The 13,452-nt window shown below is 43.6% G+C and overlaps 1 long non-coding RNA gene across 8 annotated transcripts in view; it reads right to left on the bottom strand.

Annotated features, from left to right (window-relative positions):
• Nucleotides 1-13,452, bottom strand: part of LOC108446335 — a 129,580-nt gene that overhangs the window by 19,503 nt on the left and 96,625 nt on the right. For 7 of the 8 annotated variants that reach the window (XR_001861499.1, XR_001861500.1, XR_001861501.1 and 4 more), the window contains 2 exons: nt 12,726-12,769; nt 2,850-10,143 (listed from right to left, as the gene is read on the bottom strand). This is a non-coding gene — a long non-coding RNA (uncharacterized LOC108446335). The remainder of the gene's footprint in view (nt 1-2,849; nt 10,144-12,725; nt 12,770-13,452) is intronic. The other variant, XR_001861502.1, reaches the window with a different exon arrangement.

Here is a 13,452-nt window from a genome sequence, read left to right as displayed (position 1 = left end):
ACAGACAGGACAAGGGGGAATGGCTTCAGACTGAAAGGGAGTAGGTTTAGATTAGATATAAGGAAAAAATTCTTCCCTGGGAGGGTGGTGAGGCCCTGGCACAGGTTACCCAGAGAACCTGTGGATGCCCCATCCCTCAAAGTATCCAAGGCCAGGCTGGATGGGACTTGGAGCAACCTGGGATAGTGGAAGGTGTCCCTGCCCATGGCAAGGATGGAACAAGATGAGTTTTAAAGTCTCTTCCAACCCAAACTATTCTGTGATTCTATGATGGTTCTATGATTCATACATTAAGCTGCTCCAATGATTGTTCTAGGCCACAATGTTTGGTCAGTAAGGAACTAATTTGCCCATATTTTCCAAGTTCATATCTGCTTCAGTAGGGCTCAAAGACAGAAATACCTCAAAATCCAGCTGAAAGTATAGTGAATTCCCCTTCTTTTCTCTCCTACCTTATTTTTTTTTTTTATAAAAGACCGTGAGAAGAGCATGGCAGTGAATATTATTTATGGAGCACCTAATAAAAATGCTGTGGGGAAATAATTACTGGAAACATCTGACTGTGTGACTGTAAATGCCTGGGCCCCAGCATGCTGATTTAATGGACCACTGCTCTAGTCTGTTATGCCTTGTGCTACTGACTGCAAGCCCCCTGCCCTCCTATTAAACCCCTCACATCGCTGCTAGATCAGGACTGGATTCTGCAAGGTTTGTGGCAATTTTCCAGAGAGGGATAATGTGAGCAGGGGTGACTGTGTGTTCACAGGGAGGCCTGGAGCCAGCCCTGGGAGAGAAAAAAGTGCTTCGTGAAGAAATCAGAGTGAAAACCTGGAGTTTGTGGTTCTGGGACTGAATAATTTTTCATAATCCAGACACCAGGTGCTTTAGGTATTTCTGAAAGTCACTGGTTAGATGTTAACTCTTCCCCTTTTTCTTTTTTCCAATCCATTTATCATTCACAAGCCACCAAACGTTTTCATTTTTGGCAGGTTTTTTTCTCTTCAACGTCCCTTTATGACCTCCTGAACCCAGTGGTACAAAGCCATGCAGCCTCCCTTCACAAAGGGCACTTCTTACTCAGAAATCCTGGCATCCTCTCCACTGTTTCACAGATAGATGCAAAAATGTTAAAATTCACAAAACACCTTGTAAGTGACATGAAAAACACAAGGATTTGAAGCTCCTGCTTTCATTTGCAGAAACAGTCCTGAAGAAAGACCGGAGGGCTATCATTTAACTGCTACTGCTGACTTGCTAAATGAAGAGGAGAAAGTAAAAGGCAGCTCACTGCCACATTGACAGCAAGAATAAAATCACATCCACTCCTTCTGAACCCAGCAGTTAGCACGTTTTTTCATTTGTTGTTTTTTTTTTTCTTTTTTTTTTTTCTTTTCTTTTTTCTTTTTTATTGATGGTTTTAATGTACTATTTAAGTTGGAGCTAAAACAGACCATGGAACATTAAATCACTACCAAATGCAAATTTACCTCTATATCTGAACTCCATTTTCTCCTACATTTACAAAGCAAAATTCTACCATTTGAACTGTAAGCTCCTATTGCATTTAATGGGAGGCAGCAAACTCCAGACATTACTTGGAATATACATGCACTTATCTTGTTGTTACAGGTCTCCCTCGCAGAACTAAAAGAGAGCTTTAGTACCAGACAGTATCTCTCCGGGGTCATACCCAATGAATAGTGTTTTTTGAAAGGATTATTTCAAAGGAACGCTGAAAAAGAATCTAATGACTTGCAAGCTACAGGATTGCAGCATGGGAGGAAGTAGATAATGGAACATGACAGCAATGCATTTTTCATAAACCCAGTGATTTCTATCATAACGAGAAGCCCATCTATAATTCGGAGAGCTCCCCCGCAGAAGGAGACCTGTGCCATTGCAGAAAGTGCACTGGAGTACGAAATGAAACAATAATGATGATGATGTTACTGATGAGTCCCATAGCTCTGTCTTCCCTTCTGTCTCACTGAGGTTCAGGCAAGAGGAGCCATTCCAATCCCCCTCTGCCTCGGCATCACTAACCAGAGAAGCTCAGAGCACACGTCAGAGACCTCGTGATAGATGCGAAGCCCCAGAGAAGAGGCTGCTCTTTATCTGCTGAAAGTTAAGGCCTGCATCTGCTCTCAATTAGCAGGCAATTAGGGGAGTTGAAAACAAACCTGTTTACATTGGCTATGAAGTCTAAAATAATTTGTGAGATGTCAGGGCAGGATATGAAGATGTTAATGATCTAGTTTCTGTACTTTGTTGTGTGCACTGTAGTATCGCATCTTCCTTCCGTGGCTCCGCGTACAGCGCTGGATTGATTGACTTCTGGGAGGGAGAGAAACCCCCAGAGGCTGCTTTGGATGGGAGGAGAAGTTGTGCTTACAAATAATGTATATGGGAGACCTCAGGACAAGGGATTCTTTAAAAAAAAAAAAGGGGTGGATGTTCATTGTGAAATAATGCCATGTCATGGATTACAGCCTTCAGAGGGTTCAACCACAATTCCCATAGTAAAGGCCCAGCCTGTAACCTCCTGTGAGCGTCAGAAACACTGAAAAAATCCAAAAAAGGCTGTTTGCAACTCTTTGCTGGACTTATTCCTCCAGCTCTCCCCTCAAAAAAACCCACCCAGGCAGGTGATCATGGCACGGGGACGCTCTTTGCCCACTGAGACATCTAAGGACAACTGTGATCTCTGAACTTCAACCTCACATCTCACAACCTGAACTTCAACCTCACAACCTCACACAGAGATAGGGTCCTGCTTATTTCTGTATAATTTCCTCACAAATATTTATTTACACCATTAACTCTTCCAGAAGAAAGTTTTCACCACTGACCTCTCATTTCAGCAGCATCACCAGGGGGAGGTTGCTTAATGTTCAGCTTCTTGGCTTCACTTGGGTCATTTCTGGGCAGCCACATGAAAAAAGGTTTGCACCAACATTTATTCTCCTTGGGCAGAAAATGAAAAGCAGCATCAGCGTCCTTTGTTTCTGAAATCACAGAATTCGTTTCCATCAGCACAATACAGTACAAGAAGAGTGGAATTGATGAGGAAAGTGCAGAAACACCTGCCTGGAATGTGCATTTTGTACCTCATTTAATACAATCAGTACATTCTTACTGGCTGCCCACATTAATTCTGTCAAACTTGCAGCGGGGCTTTTTGCCATATTGACCTTATATGACACAGTCATCACATCTATCTTTGAGCCACACAAAAAAAAAAAAAAAATTCTAGTAAATAATCCACTCCAAGTTGACAAAATTAAATTTTTACTGTTCCCACTAATGAACTCTGTTACCGTAATTATTTATGTCATGTAAACAGAGCTCTGAATTCACCCTGCCCTCAACAATTCAAAAAGCCAGAGAACAATAAGTGCACCACAGGTGCCACTGTGCCCTCTTGTGTTCTCCTTTGGGCCATCTCCTCTCTTGTCCTCTTGACCTTTTTCACCACATGCTATGGATCCAGCTCTAATAAGAGCCAGGTGCCCAAGCCCCCAGGCTACAAAATAGCTTTAATTACAGTATTAATAGAATTCTGCTAAATCAGAAAAAAAATCCCAAATAGGTCAGTATTTGTGGTTATATTTTTCAATGTCCTGGTGCTTGTTTTCTTTGCAATTTTATGTTTCTTACTGGCATTTATAATGCCTAAGAGACATTCCAGAGGCCAAAATAGAGGTGATCTGATCTTCACATGATATTCCTAACTTTCCACAGAAAGAAATAACAGGAGGAGATCAGATCTACATTATACCAGCCCCAGAGGTACACCCTTGAGTCTTGACCTCCTTAGATGAAAAGCAGAAGAGCTCAGTATTATTAGTATTTATTGTTATTATCTTAATTGCTACTATTATTAAGCAGCCCATGAAATATATTAATAAAAATAACACAAACATAGAAATCCAAGCACAAAGAAAAGACACCTCCTATTTACCAAATATTAAACTAAATTCCTTTAATATTTTCCATTAATAACTCCTTCAGATGCATACTGCATGAGTCAGTAAATACTAAAGGTTAGGATGAATGTGGACAGTATGGGAATGCCAGCTGAGCTCCTCCTTGGTGGACACTTATTATTGAAAAAATTTTAAGAAAGGGGCTCTGTTAAGAGGAAAAATATTATATTAAAGTAGATTCTGTAGTTAACATTCAGATCAAGCCACTTCAGTTCAAAAGCTGAAAAAAATCAAACTGTTGCTGGTCCATTTGCTGTTGGAGAGAGCCTGCAGCGGAAGGAGAGGGAGCCACAGGCTGACAGCTCTGTTCCATGAAGGCTTGGAAAGACACTTCTGTTCTGCAGGGTGCTGGAAAGAAAACTCTTCCAGAACTTTCACAGCAGGAGAATCATGGCCATGGGCATCACAGCTCTCCTGACTGTGCTCCCCTCATGCAGCCTCGCCATGGGGTGCCAGTGATGCCTTGAAGTGGCTACCTGAAAACAGAGGCTACACAAGGTTAAGAGAATAAAAGCAGGTATTTATTTGAAGGGCCTTCAAAGGTACACCTTGGGCAGTCAAGAGGCTACACCCAAGATGGACCCCAGGTCACAGGATTTTCACACTTTTATAAGTTTGGTCCATTTGCATACCAAGCGTAATTCTCCAATTATAATTTCAGACAATGATATAATTACCCCAAATTTGTTCCCCCTGTCCAGAGGCTCAGTTTACCTATTTCAGGGCCTGGGACAACAAGGTGTCCTTGAGTTCAGGCCCAGAGCGGGTTTGTTATGTAACAAATAGATATAGATATGTATATCTAACCAGCATGAGAGAACAGTAGCTAACAGTCTGTATGAAGTTTCAGAGCTACACACTAGGCAGTACAGGATATGAAAAATATAAACGCTAAAACCTAAGGCATCACCAGGAAGGGATCTCTCCTCCAAGGCTTCTTCATGCCAGACAAGCCAACCAACATCCCAACATCCACTTGCCAAATCCTGTCCCTTCTGCTGCTTCACCCCGCCTCACCACCAGCAAAACCTGGTCAGGCACCCAACCCATTCTAAGCACCCTGGGATAGTGGAAGGTGTCCCTGCCATGGAAAGAGAGGGGCTTTAAGATCCCTTCCAACCCAAAGCTTTCCATGATTCTGTGATTCAGCTGGTGACCATGCAACGAGCTCAACACTTTCACTCCCAGCTCTATCAACTCCTCACTACCAGGAGTAGTAAAACATGTTTTTGTCAGTAAACTACAGCGCTGTGACTCAGCCCCTGACGCACAGGGTGCAGTCACCGTGTGTACAGTAACACGGTGCCATATTTAGAGTTTCTGACCATAACCACACTTGCAAAAACTCCATTAGATCAGCAGCCAGTTTCCCGGACTCCCACTCCATGTTTCTGACTTCAGGAATTCAGATTATTTGTCTTGTACCAAATAAAGTTGCTTAGGAGATAAAACAGTAAGAAGGAAAAACAGAGGGGCCTGACAATTAGCTTTAATCTCTTCTGTCTTGAATAGATAATGCTTATAGAGAAAAACAGCAGATAGTAAAGACAAAAAGAAAATAGCAGCAAATTGAAATCTAACATGAAAATAAACCTTTTCCCTTGATTTTTATTTTTAAACTTGGAATGCTATCCTTAGCAGCACGCAAGTAATTTGCAGAAGTGTTGTCCAGTCCTCATTAACTATATTTGTCTTCATTAAAGCTGCCTGCAAATATCAGCATAGGCAGAGAAGACCCACAGAGGAAGGTGTTTGAGCTGCCTTCTGCACTCAGCTCTCAGGAGGGAATGCTGCAGCTGGCTTAGTTCAAGATATTTTTTTTTCCATAAAGAGCAGGATTGCTGTAGTGTAAAGACTCTCTTATGTAGTTTCCTTTCGTTGGTTTTTTTTTTTTGGGGGGGGTTTGTTTGGTCTTTTGTTTTGTTCGTTTTTTGTTTTTTGTTTTTTTTTTTTAAATAACTTTAGGTATTGCTTGTAGGATGAAGAAAGTCAAGAGACTCAATCACACAGGATGTTTTGGGATTAGAGAGGATCAGAAGCTCATGCTTTCATTGCAAGAGAGGGTGTTTAACAGTGAGACCAGATGAGATCAAAGATACCTGTCCTGGGAAAAGAAAGGCAGATAAACATCGTCAGCTAGAGAAGGTGACGAGTGCTGGGACAGGGGATCCGGGACATATCAGATAACTCTGACCTAGGTCCCAAAACATCTCCTGCCTGCAAGGAAAGGGAGGCCTATACAGGTGTATTTATTATTTTGTCTGTGCTTGTTTCTTTCCCATGCTATTTCAGAGAGAATCACCTGCACACAGCTGCTCCCAGGGAATTGCAGGGATAACACCTGCAGGGTTGGGAGTCTAAGAAGAAAAGCACAGACATCAAGTCCAAAAGGTCACAGTCCTGTGGTTTTAGGGCAGCTGCACCACAGAGCTTCACTGCCTCGAGTAATCTGCCAGAGAGAGTGTCCCTGCAGATGAGACCTGGCACAGAGGCCAGGGGAAGTCTGGAGTCTGGGAGAGCTGCCCTGGAGAGCAGCAGCTGAAGCCTTTGCAGTGTCCACTCATTTGTCCATTGTCGTTGGCAGAGGGCACAGCACGGGCCCAGCACTGGCACACCCCGGTCAGTGCAGTACTGAGTGACCTCTGCATAGCAGAAACCAAGTCAATCCACTCTGGAGGCAAAACTGGGTTGGAAAACTGCTCAGCATATTCTTTATTTTTTAGTCATTCTTTTAATGAATATACACAGTTTCTATGAGGATGGGGTTTCGTTTTGTTTTTGTTTTGTTGTTTTTTTCATTTTTATAAAAATAATCACGGAATGGTTTGGGTTGGAAGGGATCTTAAAGATTATCTAGTTCCAACCCCATGCCATGGGCAAGGATGTCACCCTGTAGATCAGGTTGCTCCAAGCCCCATCCAGACTGGCCTTGGACACTTCCAGGGATGGGGCAGCCACAGCTGCTCTGGGCAACCTGTGCCAGGGCCTCACCACCCTCACAGGGAAGAATGGTTTCCTAACAAACAATCTAAATCTCCCCTTTGTAGTTTAAATGATTGCCCCTTGAAAACAAAAGATAACAGTAAAAAGGGTCAAAAAAGGCAATTGGCTTTTGCCCTGTTTGGTTTAGTTTAAGTGCTGGGTTTTGAAGAACCCTCTTCTATCAACAGCACTAATAGATCCTACTGACCTGATTCCTTTGGGTCCATTTCCGGGGCAGGGGAACAGTTGTGTCCAGTTATCCAACTGGGACTGAAACAGGAAAAAAATCAGAACTGTGACAATTAAGACACCTGGCAACATTGTGATTTTACAGCAGACCCCAGAAATCCTTTAGGTGGACTCCCTCTCCTTCCCACCCTCTTCACTACAAAAAGCCCAGAACTCCTCTGGGTCACCCGGCAGCTCTCTGGAGGCTGGCAGCTCCAGGAGAGGGGGCTGGCTGGCTCTGGCCTCTCTGTTTGTTTTCTGGGAAGTCAGGCTTGGTCAAGTGGAATGAATCTTGTGTTCATTTTAAGAAAGTTTATATTTGACTCCGGTAGGGCTGGGGAGGAGGTGAATGATAGGAAGAGGAGGGAAGGACCAGAGACCTTGTGGGGCTGCCCCCACAACACCACAAGCAGCCGCATGGCCAAGGCAGCAAGAAGATGAAGCAAAACACCAAAATCAAACATTCCTGTTGTTGTTTTTTCTTTCTTCAAAGCTGAGAGATGACTCTGAAGCTAAATCCAGCTCCTTCTCCACAACTGACCTTGTAGCTCATGAAAAAATGTAAACTAAATCCCCTACTTTTAAAAATCATCTTCTAAACTGTGGAAAAAAACACTTCCTAACATTGCAGCACAACCTGACGCATCCTGCAGTAACAATCTCTACTTGCTACCCACACCTTGTGGAACTCTAAGTCTCATCTGCCACTGCTGCCTGCAAGACAAAGCAAGGGGATGCTTTTTTCATGCAGTTCTTGGAGCCATTCTGCTGGGACAAGGCACAGAGTGGAAGTGGAGAAAGCAGCTGAACTAGCCTGGACTTTCACACCAGTTTTGCACAGTTGTATGAAGCACTTCTAAAGTTTTTTAGGCTGTATCCTCAAAGCAGGATAACAGAAAGAATTGATGCAAATCCGCGGCTTTGCATCTTTTGCAGGGCATCATTCCCTGCCCGGGAACTGTGTGGAAGGAGTGTCAGCAATCCTGCCTTGGCTGCTCGCAGAGGAAGCAGTAAATGGAGATGCTCTGTGCAGACTCCGCATTCCCCATGCGGTGTAAACCAAAACCAGTTCCTGCAATTCTCTGCAATAATATAGAAGGTTTGCTGGCTGCTTCTCCCATCCGTCTCCTGTGGGTAGAGACTCCTGGCCTCTGAGGAAATAGAGAATGACATCCTTCTAGATTTATAATCACAGGGATTTATAAAATACAGTGTTGTTGTTAGGTGCCTTGGAGTGAAAGGGGAAAATAAATAAATAAACTACATGGGCGTTGCCACTGGCAAAAAAAAAATCTGATCTCAATCAACCAACCACATTTACTACTCTGCATCCATGGCCAGGCTCACTTCATAAACCACCCCTGTCAGCCCTTCATTCTTTCCAATACTTCTTAGGAACATCCATCTTCTTCAACACAACATCCCTGATTTCAAAAGCCAGACACAAATTAATTCCGGGAATCCTACGGCGGGGAGACATTAAAACCCATTTAGAGGTTTCTGTGGAAGCCTCTCTCCATGCCTATTTCAGGCAGCTCAGCCCCGGCGTGGCTCACTGGAGCCAGCCTGGAGGAGCAGGAGGTCACAGGTCTGTGGCAGATTTCAGGATATTCCAGCCTGGGATGAGGCAGCCACCAAGGGGATGTCTCTGTGGAAGGCTGGGAGGAGGACACTGGGCAGATCTCTGTTGTAGGAACTAAATTAAATATTTCTTTTATTTTCTTTTTAACTCCTTCATTCTAAGTCAAGGCATTAAATCTCATAGGGTTCTTTTCCAGAGACCAGCTGCCTTCAAGATTTCCATTACAGCACTCCATGGCTGGGAAGAAGAAAAGTGGAATAAAAAGGAGGGGCAGTTGAGCCTGTGCTCAGAAGAAATGTGCCTAACACATCTCCTGGGGTCTGAAGAAAGAAAGAGGCTTCCTATAGATTTGGAGGGTTAAATTACCCCTCAGGGTTAGGCGCTAAGAAGCAGCTCTCCTTCCAATGTGTAAATATTTATTATTGTTAAGTATCTCACTGGTTCTCTTTTTGAGTGGCTGTGTTAAGGTGTGCAAATGGCTGGGAGGACAAGGACAGGGACCTGTCCCCTGACTCACCTGGCCTGCAGTCGGGAGGGTCCACAGGTCACACATCAGCTGCACCACAGTCGCCGGGTTGCACTTTAGCAGCTGGCACAGAGCAGTACAGCACATTTTCTTCTCTCTAGCTCATAAAAATCATGCATTTTGTCAATAACCCCACCTATTTTTATATTAACTTTATGGGGACTTTTTTTTTCCGGGTATTGTCAAACCTTGCTTCAGACAATCCATGGGTAAAATAAACATTTCCTGAAGATACATTTCCTTCCTTTGTGCTTCAGAAGAGGAAGAACACCTTGTCCTAAGCGGATATGGTGAAAGGTTTGGGTTGTTTCAGGGAATTGACCATCACTTGGAGCTAAGCTCACGCCTTCATTTGTGACTTACCTGCTATTTTTAAGAGCAGAGAAGAGCACTCAGTGTCATGTCCACCTTTTAGGGTTGGTGCGGCCAATACTCAACAATGGCCTCCAAACTCCCTGGATCCACACCCACATCTGCAGTGGATGTTGCTGAACACTCTCCATCTTCAGCAAGGACCAACCCAAAACGTCAGCCCAGCTGATTGCCCCAGCATTGGGCTGTGTTTGAACCAGCCACTGATGCTATGATTACATTGGTTTATGTCCCTTCAGGAACTACAAGCTGAAGCCAAAGTGTCAATTGGTACTCAGGGAAAATAGTTGGTGATGAAAAGGATGAGTTGCTGTGTAACAGTTGACATCCTCCTCAAACCAACAGCCAGCATTTGGGATGAAGGTGGCAAAACTCTCCAGATATTCAGGTGTTGTGATAAACAAGAAACAAAGCCTATTCCAGCCATCTGGAGGAGCCAGCCCAACCACAAAGACACAAAGGAAAACCTGAAAAAGGAAATAAAAACTTATATTCAGAGGGGACTAGTTCTTACCAGTATTTCTCCCCCCAATTATTTATATGATATTGTAGTGTATATGGTATTTGTAGAGACAGAACAAAAGGGAATAATTTTTAAACCAAAAGAGAGTAGGTTTAGGTTAGCTATTAGGAAGAAATTCATCCCTGCGAGGGTGGGGAGGCCCTGACACAGGTTTCCCAGAGAAGCTGTGGCTGCCCCATCCCTGGAAGTGTCCAAGGCCAGTCTGGATGGGGCTAGGAGCAACCTGGTCTAGTGGAAGGTGTCCCTGCCCCAGGGGAGTGGAATGAGATGGTTTTTAAGGTCCCTTCCAGCCCAAACTTTTCTGTGGTTCTGTGATATTTCTGCATTGTGGGAGTCAGCAAAGTGAGATTGCAAAGCCAGTGCAACACACTGATATTTTCAGGCCAGACAACAATAGAATAGATATTTTTTTATGGGTAGAGATGGACAAAAGAGTATTATTTAGAACCCCTGGAGGCCCAGGATTCAGACAGCTCATTTTAGTAGATTTTAGAGCTCCATTAATGTTTTCCTTTGTGTTAGTCAAAGGACAAGACTTGTTCTTGCCTATTATAGAGACCTATAGCTTGCCTTTGGCAAGCCCACTTCAGCTGGTTACATCTCAGTTTCCAAACTACACCAGGAGAACAAAGAGAGCTATCTGCCTCCTTACACACCTGGGGCTAAATGCTTTTCGACCATAACAGACAGGAACTGCTATTAGAAATCTGCCTTACAGACCATGTCTATAAATGCTTGAGAAGACAGGCTCACAAGCAACAACTCAGGGAACAGAAACTAAATGCAAAGGAACAGAAACTAAATTCTTTGAAAGATCTATAAGGAAAAAAACACAACAGACACATTAATTATTTAGCAAAACTCAGATGTCCATTAATGGCCACTTAGATGGCGTTTTGGCAGGATATCCTATTTACTGTACCGCTCTTGTATGCCTGTAGCTGCCCATTTTGCTTTGGTGTGTTTGTGAGTCATTTCTGCTCCTGTACACGGGGTGAGGCTCTGCAGCTCCCCAGCTTGTTATGGGCACTCCCTATTACCATACCAGCTCCAAAAGCCAGCACCCAAAAAGCCTTCCATGGACCACTGAACAACAAAATCAAGCCATCAGCCCTGGGAAGAAAGGAACTGTGGCAGGTATTATTTTTCTTCAGCTGGGTTTCTTCAGTAAATCAGTGAAGCCTCATTTTACTGAAATGCAGGATCAGATCTTTGTCTCTGCCACCCAGCAAAGCTTTGTAAGGGGACAGAGATCAGGATCTGGCCAAGGAACACAGAAAGCTTGGAGAAGTCATATTCCGTGCTCTTGGGTGCCGCCTGCAGGCTTTGGAACTTCAGGTTTCAGACCCACATTGAATGTAGGCACTTGTGGAATACAAAGGGGACTTATTACATTAAAATTCTAGAAAAATCAAGGCTTGAAAAGATGAGCTTTTTTTGAATCAGTTCTCAGTAAGCAGAAGATGAGGTGGACATTTTTTTCTCACAATGAGTCTTCACGATGATTTAAACTCCCAAAATAAAATTTAATTAACAAGCCAGAGGGCCATAAACTCAAGGAGATCAGCCTGGGAGGAAACACATCCAGGAATATCCCCAGATGTTGCTCTCTCTAACACAACATTCTGCTCTGACAAGGCCTCACAGACTGTCAGCCACACAAGTGCCTTTGAGGATACTCATTCCAGCCTCAAAAGGTAGACCACATACAGAGACTTACAGAGTTGCTGCTATTTTCAAGTCTTTTTTCCCTTTTTTTTTTTTTTCATTCGTTTTTGTAATGCTTCATGCTCCTGGACTACAGAAGTCCAGAGGCTCTGGCCTCAGTGCCCACAGACAACCTCATCAAAGTTGTGATAACAGAGCAGGATGGGAATGTGCTACCTGGTCACACGGATTGGAGCTACCTGCCCATGGCCAAGGGCTCTCCTGGAGGTCTGGCATCATTAGTGCCTTCCTTCACCCCTTTGTTCTCTGGCTTTTTCACGAGACCTCGGAACGGTTTCCCAAAAGGCTCAGCATTTGTTCTGGCAGCTCTCCATATTTTGCTTCCTCACAGTCCTCTGGGTCTGAGGCTGCCGCTGCCTCCCCTCCTGCTCCCGGTCCCACCACTTCCTCCCCACGTCCCGTGCCTGAGGTAGGACTCAGCTCATAATGACCCAGTTAAAAAAACACAGGTTATTTGTTTACGGAGCACATTGCACTCTCAGAGTGCAAAACAACTCAGAGGGGATGTGGGGGCCCCTCCTTGGGTAAGTAAAAGTAATTTCTGATACTCAGCTCACTTGGGCTGTGTTGGGGATGTGGGATTTGCCCTGGGACTGTGTGTGCAGGGGCTGTAGGGAATGGCAGCACCTCCTGCTCCCCAGGAGAGCCACAGGGGATCCATCAGGGGCATAGGAGGGTGTGGGGAGGGTGACCGAGTCCCTTGTATGACCCTTTGTCTGTTCTGAAACAGGTGATGAATAGAAGGTACAACAGAACGGGAAGGAGTCAAAACAATTTCAACGGGAAAAATTGATTTACCTTTTCTGATGATCTCAGACCCAGCCAGTGTTGGATGTTTTGACCTGTGACATTGATGGCCATTAAAATGTAGCTTTCAAATTCCTATGTTCTTATTAAAAAAAGAAGGTTGCTCTACCCACCTTCTCCTATCAATATATACCCATTTCTATAAAGAAGAGTAGGCTTTTTCAAAATGGATCCGTAATGGTTTTCATGGTTTTTTGCCAGCTTGGTTCAAACTGCAAATACTGATTTGGTTTTAAAATTTATAGAATCATACTAAAGTTGGAAAGTTACTAGTTTACTGGTTGTTTGAGTTTTTCTTCAAACTTTATAACTGGGGGTTAAATGTCTTGTATAAATATAAAAGAAGAATGAAAAGAATAAAAAGAGGGAATAGGAAAAATCAACAAGAAATACAGAAATGGTAAGTCTGTAAAAAGACTATATTAATTTTAAATCTTTTTTTTCCCCAGAAAAATGAAACCTTTTACTACTCGAAGAATTTTTCATGGAAATTGCTGCATTGTCCACCCGACTACACTCAACTTAAAAAAAATTGTACTTCCAGAACACATTTTAACCATCACTCATAAAATACAGTCTTTCCTCATTTTCAGTGCTTCCTCTCATATGTCAAGTCTCTGCCAGAAGTTCAAGGCCCTTCTCACTGAAGAAGAAAAAAGGCAATGAGACAGAAGCGAGAGCGAGTGCGAGCGAGATTGAAAAAGGAGGAGACAGGAAC

The sequence above is a fragment of the Corvus brachyrhynchos genome, unplaced genomic scaffold (genome assembly GCF_000691975.1).
Source record: "Corvus brachyrhynchos isolate BGI_N302 unplaced genomic scaffold, ASM69197v1 scaffold10, whole genome shotgun sequence".
NCBI lineage: Eukaryota > Metazoa > Chordata > Aves > Passeriformes > Corvidae > Corvus > Corvus brachyrhynchos.
The sequence above is the reverse complement of the archived record's forward strand: the minus strand, read 5'-3'. Positions and strand labels throughout refer to the sequence as shown.